This window comes from Bubalus bubalis, chromosome 6 (assembly GCF_019923935.1).
Source record: "Bubalus bubalis isolate 160015118507 breed Murrah chromosome 6, NDDB_SH_1, whole genome shotgun sequence".
Taxonomy (NCBI): Eukaryota; Metazoa; Chordata; class Mammalia; order Artiodactyla; family Bovidae; genus Bubalus; species Bubalus bubalis.
The window spans coordinates 90,576,783-90,590,633 of NC_059162.1; positions in this window are offsets into that span (position 1 = coordinate 90,576,783).

The following is a 13,851-nucleotide window of genomic DNA, read 5'->3' on the forward strand; positions in this document are numbered from 1 at the left end:
TGCTTTCCATCATTGCCTATTATGGACTGAATTGTATCCTCCCCAAATGCTGAAGCCCTAATCCTCAATGTGACTCTTTTGGAGATAAAGCATTGAAGGGAATGCATGGGTGTGTGCTTAGTCACTTCAGTCATGTCCAACTCTTTGTGACCCCATGGCCTGTTGCCCGCCAGACTCGTTTGTCCATAGGGTTCTCTAGGCAAGAATACAGAAGTGGATTGCCATACCCTCCTCCAGGAGATCTTCCCAAGCCAGGGATTGAACCCTTGTCTCCTGCATCTCCTGCATTGCAAGCAGATTCTTTACCCATTGAGCCACCTAGGAAGCCCATTGAAGGGGATAGTTAAGGTTAAATAAGGCAATCAATCCTGAATATTCATTGGAAGGACTGATACTGAAGCCGAAGCTCCAATACTTTGACCACCTGATGCAAAGAACCGACTCATTGGAAAAGACCCTGATGTTGGGGAAGACTGACAGAGGAGGAGCTGGTTAGATGGCATCACCAACTCAATGAACACAAATCTGAGCAAACTGCGGGAGATAGTGAAGGCCAGGGAAGCCTGGTGTGCTGCAGTCCATGGCGTCACAAAGAGTCAAACACAACTTAGCAACTGAACGACAGCAACAAGGCTATAAGGGTGGGGCCTTAATCCAATTAGATTAGGGGCCCTTACAAGAGGAAGAGACACCAGGAGGGCATGCAACAGAGAAAAGACCATATGAAGACACAGCAAGAAGTCAGGCATCTGAGAGCCAAGGACAGAAGCCACAGGAGAAACCAAACCTACTGATACCTGATCTTAGACTTCCAGCATCCAGAACTGTGAGAAATAAATTTCTGTTGTTTAAGCCACTCAGTCTGTGGCATCCAACTATGGCTGCTCTAGCAGACTAAGGCATGGTCCAAAGAGGAAAAAGAATACACTTCATATCTCTCTTTGGCCTTGATAAACCCCTAAGGAGCCAAGTGGTAGGAAGATCAGAACTGAAGCTGGGGATGTGGTGGAAAACCTCTAGCAAAAGGGGGGCAAACCTCTACTAGCTAGGGTAGCCTGGAGAACATTCCTCTACCACAGAGGCCAGGACTGTCAGCATGTCTGAGACCCCTGCACTAACCAGCCATCAGGCAGGAGCAAGCACTCACAGTGGAGGGAGTAAGAGGGCTTCTGTCTAAGCTGAACACAGGCTCTCAGCCAGTCTGACTGCAGAAGGAGAAAAAGAACAAAACTCAGGTGACTTCTACCAGCCACACACAACAGCCCTGTTAGAGAATGGTATCCATCAGGGAAACCAAGTTCACCACAGATGGTCCAAAACAAAAACAATAAGATTTTGTAAAAGGACTGTTGGAAAGAAAAGGGACAGAGATAAGGCAACAGATGAGAATCCTGGAGCACCAAACACTGGCAACAGCAGTGAGCTCTTAGTATGCCAAGGGCTGCAGGGACAGGATGGGGCCAAGACTGTGTCAGTGAAGCTGTGAAAACCAGCAGGACATCAACCACAAAATGCTGCCAGGAACGTGGTACTGGGGTAGCAAAGTAATACCCAGCACCTCTCTCTTCCCACTGCTCCACCTCCTCTCAGGGCCTCCCATGAGCCAAGCTGGTCCTCAAGGGAGTGATTCCACATGATGCAGTCCACAAGGGTCAATCTTGGGATTCCAGAGCAAAGCAAAGAGAGTCAAAAATGGATCAGGGAGCAAATAGAAAAGATCGTAATAATATTAATAATTTTATAGCTGGATAGGTAAGTAGATAGAGAAAGAAATATGTTATTATCCCCAGTGTTTCAAATAAGGGAAATGAGCCCGGAAAGTTAGGTATTTGCTCAATGTCTTCCAAACACCACATTGTATCAATACTGCTTGGAACTCACGGAGATGGGCAAGTAGATGACCTGGTAAGCCCCGGGAGGCAAGTCAAGTATTACGTCGAGTATGTCACACACTATGACAACACATGGCTGGGGGAGAAGGAGCTGTCAGACAGGCTTCTCAGAAAAGGTGACTCCTGAGCAGTCTTTTTTTTTTTTTATGAAATATTGGCTATTTCCCCCCTGTTGTACAATATGTCCTTGAGCCTATCTTACAAGAGTTTTTACCTCCCTCCCCCTCTTCCTCCTTCCACTGGTAACCACTAGTGTGTTCTCTGTATCTGGGAGTCGGCTTCTTTTTCGTTATAATCACTAGTTTGTTGTATCTTTTAGATTCCACAAGTAAATAGTATCATATAGTATTTGTCTTTCTCTATTAACAATTTATTTCACTTAGCATATGACCTTCAAGTCCATTCTTGTTGCTGCAAATAGCAAGATTTCAATTTTTTATGGCCTTTCATGAGCATCTGACCACATAGCAACCCTCACCTTCTCTGAATTTTGATAGTCCCTGATTTTGAACCATTCAATTCAGTATTTAACTTTCTAAAGATAGTATTATTCTTCAGATTCTTCTGTGTAATAGATTTTTTTTCCTAGCTTTCTAATTATTTTGTATTACCCCTGACAAACAGCGCCCAGTAAGTCTTTAGAAGACCTTTGTTGATTGGTTTATAACTCTTGTTTGTTTAGAGTATTTTTCTCTGTGTTAAGTAAAAAAAGAATTCCCCCTTTCAGCCTGTGGTGAATGATAGGGTCCTACTAGAGCATTTCAAAATGTCCCCTGCAGCTCCTGGGCCCTGGTGGCCAAGCTGGGGACATGACCCTGGCTGAGCCCTTCTCTATCCCCTATTCAGCACTGCCCCCTGTCTTTTCTTCACTTCCTTAGATGGGGACATAGATAGCCTGACTCCTCAACAGGAGTCACTGTTATTTCTATTAGCAAAGCTTGCTTGTAGATCCTCAAGACATCTATCAACCTTGTCTCTAACCCAAAGCATTTCCTGATTTTATCATTTCTAATTACTATGATGGAGGTGTGTTGAAACTGTAGATTCTTTTTCCTCTGGAGATTTGTAAAAGGAGAAGACTATTCTCTGCTGGAGATTGGTTTCTGGGTGGTGTGGCCAAAAGACTGGGGTGGAGTAGCCGAAACTGTCCATCTCTCCCAGTCATTTCCACAATTTCTGAGCAAAACCACCCTTCACTGACAGTCATGTTCACAGGGCTCACACGAGTCAATGAAATGACCTGCAGCCCAGAGGAGAAGCTGACTTCAACTGAAAATAGTTCCCCCATGTTCTAAGTTCAAGGGCCTTGCCTTAAATACTTAGTACAGTCAGATAAGACACATACAGTTCTTCTCCAGAAAAGTACTAATGCTAGGAAAGAACAGGATGGAATTAGAACATTTCATTATTTACAAAATCCCCTGACACCGAGCCACTGGTTACTGGAGGCTAATGCTTTCTGGGAAGCAAATGTTCAAAGACAGATGACTATAAATATTGTTAATAAGGTGGAAGACACATTTATTCATTCATTCATTTGTTCATTCATATGTTCATGTATGGCAGATTTTGATAGAAATACTCTGGATTTCTATTCATAAAACAACAGACTAGAGTTGTCAACATGGATTAACCTGGAGAGTTCAGTTTCTGGTTAGTCACCCACTCCAGGAAGCCATCTCCAGCCTCCTGTGTATAGATTATGCCTCTTCCCCAAAAATGCATCATGCAGTGCAGGCACCTATTATCTGATCTGTGTCTCTAACCAGGCAATTAGCTCATTATTATGGCCCTATCATCTGCACAGTGCCTTGCACATAACAGTTGCTTAATAAATACGTGTCAAATGATTGAACAAAAGAGATCTGGAGTGAGTATCCATGTGTATATTCATTTATTGATTCATTTATTCAATCCCTAAAAATACCTGGAAAAAATCTTTATCTAGGGGCTTTATAAAGTGAACAAAAATACTAAACTCAGAATGACTGATCTCACACATAGGGATGGAAATTGGCTCAGCTAAGTTGGATGTGTCTCAGACAGACCAGTAAATGGGTAGATTCCAGTGTGGGGGTGATTGGAAACTAGATGAATGGACAGATGGGTAGACAAAATGACTATAAAGACTTGCAACAGAATCACAAGACTAATTTTCAGCTTCAGAGAAGTGTGGCTGGGGGAATCATCCCCTCTTGTTCCAGTTTACAGTCTCTTTTTGTATTCTCCAGGGACAGAAATGCCTCCATTAGGCAAATGTCACTTCCATCCCCTGCAGTCTACCTGCCACCCATAAATTTATCTATATTCACTCTCCATCTTCCATCTTCAGCCTCTTTCTCTTGACTCACTGTGATTTCATAAATGTGGTCAAGATTCTCTATTACATTTAACCACCCCCACTTGATTCTGTATCCTACAGAGTTACTTCCTAACTCCTTTCGTTTCCTTCATACCCAAGATTCCCTTAAGAGTATCTTCACTCACCGCCTTCACCTCTGAATCACTTCTCAAGCCACTGAATCTTGGTTTTGACACTATTTCATAGAAACTGCTCTTTCCATATTATTTGCTAAACCAATAGATATCTCTTAGTCCTTTTTCCTGACCTCTGCAGCTCTTACTACTGTTGACCAAACCTTCCTAAAGGTCTGCCCCCATGGGATTCAATGATGTAATTCTTGAAGAGATTTTCCTACACCGCTTCAGATCTTGATCCTTAACTGTTGAGGCTCCTCAAGGTTCCCCCTCCAACTGTCAGTTCTTCTTTTTTCAAACACTAATCCTACTTGAAGTCATTCAAATCCATGTCGTCAAAGACCATCCATATTCTTGTGCCTCCAAAAGTCTGCCTCTTCATCCCAGAGCCTTCTCTAAGCACCAAAGCTCTGCATGGAGATACCTGCTGGACTTCTTCACCCAGATGTGCCAGAGGCAGTTCACACTCAACGTGTTTAAAATTGCTCTTGTCAACTTCCTCCAAACTCTACTGCTTGCTTCCATGTTCCCCACCCCTGTGAATGTCACCTCCATCCATCAGTCACTCAAACCAGAGTCATTTCAAAACCTGGGAATCCCCTTTGCCTCCCTCATCTCTAACTAGTCAACAAGATGTATCAATTCCACTTCTAATTCTCTCCATTCTCATATCTGCTGCCTTAATTCAGGCCACCATCATCTCTTGCCTGGATTAATATAGTCTTCAAGCTCTTCTTATCCCCAGGTTTTATTTTCTACTTTGCAACCAAAGTGATCTTTCTGAAAGACAAAACAGCCCATGAAAAGAATCTCTTCTCTCTCCCACCTTCAACTCACCTAAAATATTTCACGGACTCTACTGCAGACCTCAGGGCTAGTCCTTGTCCTGATATTCAAGGATATGCCCATATCTCCAGTCCTGCCTCCAGGCTTCCGTTACATCTCTCCATCTTAATCTTTTTGTTGTCTCTGGACCATGTTACTTCTCATTTTCTGGCCTTTGCTTCTGCTGGCTCTTACCTAGACTATCTTTCTCTCTCCCTTCTACACTTAGCAAATTTCAACTCATTTTTAAACCCAGCTCAGATATCATCTTTTCAGAGAAGTTCTCTTTTACTCCCAGATTGAGTGAAGAGCTATCTATGTGTTCTTATGATTTATACCTATGGTGTCTTTCCTCTGTAGTTACCAAAAACCATGAGAAATCTGAAAGTTTTAACCACAGAGTCCCATAGTACATAGTACATGTCAGATATTTCACAAATTTTTTGTGAACAAGTTAATGATCCATACATAGAATGAAGGATGGATGGGAGGGAGGAGAGTTGAGTAGTTAAATCATCTGTAACTCTTAATTTCACTCCACATTGCATATCCATCATGCCCTCTAGTGACCGATGGAGTCATTGTAGGCTTAGAGGACACTGTGCCAATCAGTAAACACAGACTGAGAACCTAATATGTGAAATGCCCAGTGCTGGAAGCTGAACAGGCTCAGAATCCAGCAGAGCAATAACACATATACCAAAGGGTCACTCTATGGTGGGTGCTGTGTAAAGCAAACAGCCAGGTAAAGTAGAAATGACAACAGTTTGGGTATAAACCGTCTAACACTCTCAAGTACCAGCTGAACAAACTTTCAAAGCTTCTCTCAGCCTAAGATTTCTCATCTATAAACACTGGGTTCACAATACCTACATCTCATGATTTGGGGGAACACTGAAAAAAATCGTTCATTCCAGGCATGTGAAAGCTTCCTTACAGAGCCTGATGAACTTGATAAACCTCCACAAAAGCTACCTCTTTCCTCTCCAGCTGCTTGCTCGCGCACAAATCTGTGACACCCCCTGAGACCTATAAGAGCTGAATTGAAATGAAGAGAAGGAAGCTTCATCCATGCCTGGGGAGCTGGCACATCTTTAAAACCTTGGTTTTAAAAAGTTGGTGATTCCCAGGAGTCCATGTGGTTCCCAGGAAAGTGCTCCTGGAACCTGGAGCCATCTCTGCAGGCATTGAGCAGGACTGAACGCAGCTGAAGCATTCATGTCTCCCCTTCCTGTCTAACAGGACCATGACCCCTGCTGTGGTCCCAGGTCTGCCTTTTATGGCCTCTGGAGATGACCATGGTGTCCTTTTCTGCCAAAGATGTCAATTGCTGTCCCTAAGCTACAGGACACCATCAAAACTCCTTAGCATGACGTGAAGTCCTCTAAGGCCCAGGCTCCTCTGCACCTACACCCATCTGCATTCTCTACTCCATACACAGTAGGCCCTGATGTGAGCCGTGGTCCCCAAACATCTTGTCCTCCAGCTCCTCTGGTGTCAGGGTCCAGCCCCGGCTGATCCAGGGAATTCGAAGCGGGGACGGCGTTGGGAGGATCAGGCTACAATAGCTTCAATTAGATATTAATTAGAGATATAAAGAGTAATAGAATGAGGATAGCTCAGCGGGAAAATTCAGTGGAGAAAAGAGGCTGAGTAGCTTGGTTTACGCTGGAGACCAATAAAACTTCAAGACAAGAAGTTTGCACCACTTACGTAGGCCGCAGGCGTCCTTCCGTTCTCCCGAAGGAGAGGAGACACTGAGGCCTCCCCGGTTGGATCTTAGAAGCCCAGGCATAATTAGCAAGCATGGCGGGTTCCGCGCTCCAGATGGAGACTCAGCCAGAGTTTGAGAGAGACAGTGACATGGGGAGACCAGTCTTTCGAGGAACTGATCCCAATTCTTTATTTTCCATGGTCTACTTTTATACACTGAGATGTTATGCAAAAGTCATGTGGGGTCAGCAGTCCTGACTTTTATCAAAGTCAGGTGCTTCTTACAAATGTATACGGAGGTCTTAGGGGTGTTACATCATCTTCTGGCCAGGGGGCCTGCTGACAATTTATGACCCTCTCCTTGTGACAGCGGTCAGTCAACCAGGACACTTATTTCTCCAGGGGTGATTATTTTTAAAAAAAGATGCCACCCAAATAAAGTTACATTCCTATAGGGTGAGGGTGTAGTGGATTTTAGTTAAGGAAAGAATTTACTTAGCCTAGGGTCTAACGTGATTAATATCAAAGGTTAATACTTATTTCTTCTATATATACATTAATGTGTATAAGAGCAGGGGATGTGGAGACAGCAACAAACATTGGCTCAACAAATGAAAAACCCTTCACCAATACAATTTCTAATCAGCCCACTATACTTATACTAATTGTTTTCTAATTTCTCTAAAGAACCTGTTTTTAGAAGGTTTAAAGCATCTCGTGCCTCTCACGGTTGGGAGGCTGTGAGCAATCACATGTGGCCGGACAAGCCTGTCAGGCAGGCTAGAGAAACTTCAGAGGAGTTTGTAGGTTAAAACACTCTCGTCAAGCCCAGGAGTTTTTATTAACTGGAGCTCTAAGTTAACTCCTTCTCCGAAGGAGGTGGTGGGGGACAGCCCCCCGTAAAGTCAGAGGTGTAGGTGAGAGCACAAAGTAGTAAAGTAGGCAGGCTCTGGTTATGGGGGTAGATGCTCGAGGATTTCCAGGGGGAATCCTGAGGCTCGATCCCGCCTTTGCACATGTCGAGCCTCCTTCCTCATGACCTTTGCCACGGGCAGAGTGCCTCACGCTGGCCCCCAACACTCTGGGCCTTCTTCATGCTGTTCCTTCTGCCTGGAACATTCTGTCCTGGTTCAGCACCTGGCAAAGTCTTCTCCATTTTCTAATAACCAGTTCAGGCATCGACTCCTTTAAACAGACTTCCCAAGTCTGGGTCAGCTGCTCTTTTGGTTGACCTGTGCCATCTCTGAGACCAGGAATGCTGAGAATGGCAGAATCAAAGCCAAAGGTGTGGCTGGAAGAAGCAGAGCCAGAGCGAAGGCCTAAATTAAAGTCACATTAGAGGAAATGCATATTCACCAAGAAAACACTTTTTAAAAAGTGTTTAACCATTTTACACAACATCTTCCATGAGTCAGGAACACTTCAGAGTGCCTTCATATGCTGACTCATTTGAATCTGCACAACTACCAGATTAAGGTAGGTCTATCGTTACCCCCATTTTGCACATAGGAGAAACTGAGGCCCAGGGAAGTCAAGTAACTTGCCCAAGTTCATAAAGCTAGTAAGAGAGCTTTTGTGAAGGGCAAGATGGTTTCAGAAACAGGTGAAGACATTAATTTGGAAGGAAAATAATCAAAGAGGATGAGGAGCAAGTAAGGGATGAGGCAGGCAGGCAGCTTGACTATTCCCCTAAACATTCATTCAATTAAAAAATGTTGTGCGTTTATGTCTCACTCTGTATTAAGCTCTGGAATTACAGTGGTAAACAGGTTCACTTCCTGGCCTTATGGAGCTTATAATACAACAGAGGAAATAGGTAAATAATCACACAAACAGATAAATGAGTATGCATTATGGAAAGTTGTGTTGTTGTTCAGTCTCTAAGTCGTGTCCAACTCTTTGCGACCCCATGGACTGCAGCATGCCAGGCCTCCTGTCCCTCAGTATCTTCCGGAGTTTGCCCAAGTTCATGTCCATTGAATCAGTGATTACTTCCAACCATCTCATCCTCTCTCTCCCTCTTCTTCTGTCTTCACTCTTTCCAAGCATCAGGGTCTTTTCCAATGAATTGGCTCTCATCATCAGATGGCCAAAGTATTGGAGCTTCAGCTTTAGCATCAGTCCTTCCAATGAATATTCAGGGTTGGTTTCCTTTAGAATTAATTGGTTTGATCTTCTTACTGTCCAAGGGACTCTCAAGAGTCTTCTCTAGGACCACAGATCAACAGTAGCAATTGTTCAGCACCCTGACTTCTTTATGGCTCAACTCTCACAGCTGAACATGACTAATGGAAAGACCATAGCTTTGACTATACAGACTTTTGTTAGCAAAGTGATGTCTTTGCTTTTTAATACACTGTCTAGGGTTGTCACAGCTTTCCTTCCAAGAAGCAATCATCTTCTAATTTCATGGCTACAGTCACCATCCACAGTGATTTTAGAGCCCAAGAAGAGAAAATCTGTCACTGCTCCCATCTTTTTCCTCTCTACTTGCCATGAAGTGATGGGACCAGATGCCATGATCTTGTTGTTTTGTTTTGTTTTTTAATATTAAGTTTTTAGCCAGCTTTTCCCCCTCTCTTCCCTTACCCTCATCAAGAGGCTCTTTGGTTCCTCTTTGCTTTCTGCCATTAGAGTGGTATCATCTGCATATCCGAGGTTGAAGGGAAGTGTACATGTTACCATGAGACTGAATTGAAAGGGCTATCTAATAAATATTGGGGTCATACAGTGACATTTGTGCTGAGACAAGATAGACAGACTGCCCAAATGAAGGATGGAGGGGAGAAGAACTTGCAAAGTTCCTGTTGAGCAGGGAGGCAAGAAATGAGGCTGATGAGGCCAACGGGCACCAGATTATTCAGGACTTTGGGGTAGAGCACATGGGCAGAGGAATCATGGGAGACTGGGAAGGGAAGCTGGAGGTAGATCTTAAAAGCCACACTTAAATGGTGGTACTTTATCTTGGACACACAATGTGCCTCAGTATCTCAGGAGCCAAGAGTTTTGAGCATGTCATTTTGAAGATTAAAAATAAAAACAACCAAAATGGCACATCTTCAGTGCGGTAGGTATGGGGAGATTTGAACCGTTCAGAAGGAGAATGCAAATGGCCAGCCAAGTGGTCCCAGCCTGGAAGCAGTTAACCCGTTCCCGCTCTTGGTATCTTCATCGGCCTCGGCACTCCGCAAAATAATCAGCTATCATTTATCAGCGTTCTGCAAGGTAGCATTTGAAACTGAGGCAGGGCAGTAAATCAGACACATATAATTTGAGCCCTGAAGTATAGCAATTCTTCTTTTAATGCAACATCTGGTACAGATAATACAATTTGCAGGAGAAGGGAGCCAGGAATGCAAGTCAGGGCCTTCAGTATTGGGCAAGCAGAGCTAGAAAGCCTGCTTTCCCTCCCATCCTTCCAGAAATACCATGGACTTAAAAAGGAGCTTTATTATGATTCCCTTGGCTGGCCAAAAGGGAAATCAAGTTAATTATAGACTTGTTTGCTGGTTGTTAATTAAACCCCAGCTAAACATAAAAACACAGGGGAAGTGCCATTTCCCGCTCCGTGCCTCCAGCCTCTGAGAGCCTAGGAGTGCCGTTCCTGCCTTTGCAGTCCACTCTGTGTCCTGTTTCCTCTGCGGATTTTCTCAGGAGGGTCCCAGGCCCTTTGCCCTATGTGCAAACAAAATCTTATTTTTAGCTGAGAAGGAACACAACGCTGAAAGCTCCAAAACAGCAGGGGGACAATAGGAGGAAGCTTGCAGACACTGACTGGTCGTGACACCCAGGGTTCCGGGGCTGCCACACCCTCCTGCCTCCTGCAGCCTCCCAAGTTCACCAGCATCCCTGGTCCCCAGTTAGATACCCAAGCTTCTCCTGCACACTTGCTGTGCAGTAGCTATACATAGTGACTAGAAGGACAAGCTTCCTGGCACATGTCCGGAGCTCCAAACTTACCCCATTCACCATCTCCTTCTTGGGCAAGTTCCTTCACTGCTCAGCTTCAGGTTTCCCTCTCTAAAATGGAGACATGAGCAGTGCCCTCTCCTAGGTATGCTGTGAACTTTCAACACAACGAAGTTTGTCAAACACTGAGCAAGTGCGCAGCACATGGTTGCTAAGAAACACTAGTTTCCTTTTCCTCACTCTTCCAGGACACCAGCGTTCAGCTTTGGGTCTTCCACCTAAATGTCAAGTGCTAGAAGGTGCACATGTAACCTTGACATCTCTCAAAAACTTTCTAGGCCTCTATTTTCTCATCTTCAAAAGGGAAGCAAACCAGTGCCCACCAGAGAGTGTCATTGGGAGCATTAGACAATGGGAGCAACCTAGTGCCTGGCTCTAATTGGATGTTTAATACATGTTAGTGACTAAGTGACCTGAAAACAATCCCCTGAATACTTAAAGTTGAGATTCTAACATCAGTATCTGTGGCACAAAAAGAAAGACGATCAATCAACAGGGAATCACCCCAAACTAGCCTCATTTCCTACTGGAGTTGAGATGCTAAATTACCTGTCAAGAGCATTCCACAGATGTTGCACAAAGACATTGTAAGAGAATTTGGCTGATTCCTTGGCAAAATCTAGCTAGCCCATCAACCTAGCCTCCCCAGAATCACACAGTGGACATTTTCTTTGCTTTTCCATAGAGAGCTGCAGCATCACCATCTCTATTAGCCTTAACCAGGCCATTTTTTGGATGGGAAAAGTCAAGGGCCAAGCCCTCTGACTACCAGTGATTTCCTTCAAAACAGGATTTCTCAAGTGTTACCAGTCACATGGAGAAGAAGAAGAAAAAAAAAAAAAGTATTCCAGTGAAATTTGCCAGTGAAACAAAACTTGTTTGTGTGTTTTCCAGACTCCAACCACCACTCTCTTTACCCTCCCCTGCACTCCAACCAAATTAAGGACTGTTGAGTCAGCACCAAATCCTCCCAACCCCACCCACTAGAGCAGGTATGGGCAGCCTGCCCATGCATCAGCTGTGCAACCTGGGTTCACAGACCTTCACTAGCATCACATAGTTGAATTCAAACAATTGATGCTTATAATTTTGTCTAATAGTTTTAAATGTGTCATTTCCACTTTCTACTACCTCCTAGCAGAAATCCTTATACTCAGATTCGAGTCCTAGTTCTATGGCTAAGGTCCCTATAACACAAAAGCAGAGACAGAATGGTAAGCAAGATCTAAGAGATCTCCACAGAAGAAACAGATAAACACACAGTTACACAAACATTAATAGTTACTTGGCTATAACTTTACTAAGCTCCAGGTACCAAAAGAGCATATAGCAGAGGGACCAGAGCTAATGCACAAGTCATCATGCCCATTTTAATGGTAAAACTGAAGCCACAGAACTCATGTGACAGAAACAGCATGGAGCTGCTGTCCAAGAAAGGACTAGAGAGGGAAAGAGAGGAGGGATTGTAAAATATTTGTAAATTATAAAATGCTCTATATTTGAAAAAATGACAACCGTCATTCCTGTATTCCAGTATACTATGCTTAAGATTCTATCAAAAAAAATTTTTAATACCCTACACCAGAGTTTTCATATTTATTTCCTTTTTCTAGCCTTCTGGGGCCTGGGGTGGGGTGGGGTATTGGGACTGAGTATTTCAAGGTAGATGCCTAGTCTAACATTCTAGCATCCACCAAATAGAACTCTTTCTATATTAGCTGTTATAACTTGGAAAAATTACTCAGCTTCTCAAACTGTTCACCTGGTCTGAAAGAAGTGGATGATAATATCTACCACACAAAGTGACTGTCAGCATTAAATGAACAGCATATATACAGCCTGACACATACTAAGTGTTTATAAGTAAGAGTTCTCCTTTGCTTCCCTTCCCTCCCCTTCCTTTCTCTCTGGGGAGGTCTTCATTGCACAAGAAGATGAATCAGCATCCTAGAAGCCTAGCAGGAGGTTGCTGTCAGAGGCATGCCCTACCCTTGTCAATATGTGGCTTTGGTCTTGGCTCAAGGAACTTAAAATTTAAAAATAAATTTATATGGCATAACCCTCACTCCTAATTTCCCACTTTCTGTTCATGACTTACCAATTGTGTGAAGGGCAGGAGTGGTTCTGAGGGGAAGGGTGCGTGTGTGTGTGTGTGTGTGTGTGTGATGGGGGAGAATGTAGAACAGGAAATTTCCATGCTTTTTATTTACAGTTCTGGGAGCTTGTGAATAACTTAATAAGAAAATTATTCTTCCTTTTTCTTTCAGTATTGAGCAGTGATGCATTTGCACTTCTTAAACAGAAAACCTTGGGGACAGCATTGGTGGTAGAACTTGACTGTTGCATTCCAGAGACTTAGAGAGCCAAAGTCTACAGAACTGCTACCTGTCCCAAGACCTTCACATGCGAAACTGGTTCTAGAATTCACGTAAGGAGAAGCTTCACTTCCCCTGAGGAGCTGGCATGATTCTGTGTGGTGAAAAGAAAGACATTCCAACCCCTACACTGTGTCCAACTTTGTGCTAGGCCCTAGGCAGCTGGAGATAGAGTGAAAAAGGCATAACCCTTGAAGCTCACAGGTGACCCTCTGCAGTCTAGACATAACAAGTTGAGATGGTAAGAAAATTGCAGAACAAGAAACAAACCCACTCCCTAGAAAGTAATGTTTATCATTAAGTAGCTAAAATGTGTTAGGTGTTTTGACAGCATCAAACCTTCCCTTTTGTTGTGTACTTGACCCTCACAATGATACTGAGGGATACAGATTTCTAGACACATGATCAGAGCCAAGGTACTTAAACTTATATTGCATTTGAGGACCCTGGAGCCCAGAGACATAAATGGCAAAGCTAAAATTAAAGCTCTTTCTTATCTATCTTGTCATACAGCCCCCAAAGAGCATGAGCAAGTGAGAATGAAAACAAATAAAATGATCACAGTAGGCAGAAAAACTCAGAACTCACAACAAGGGTAG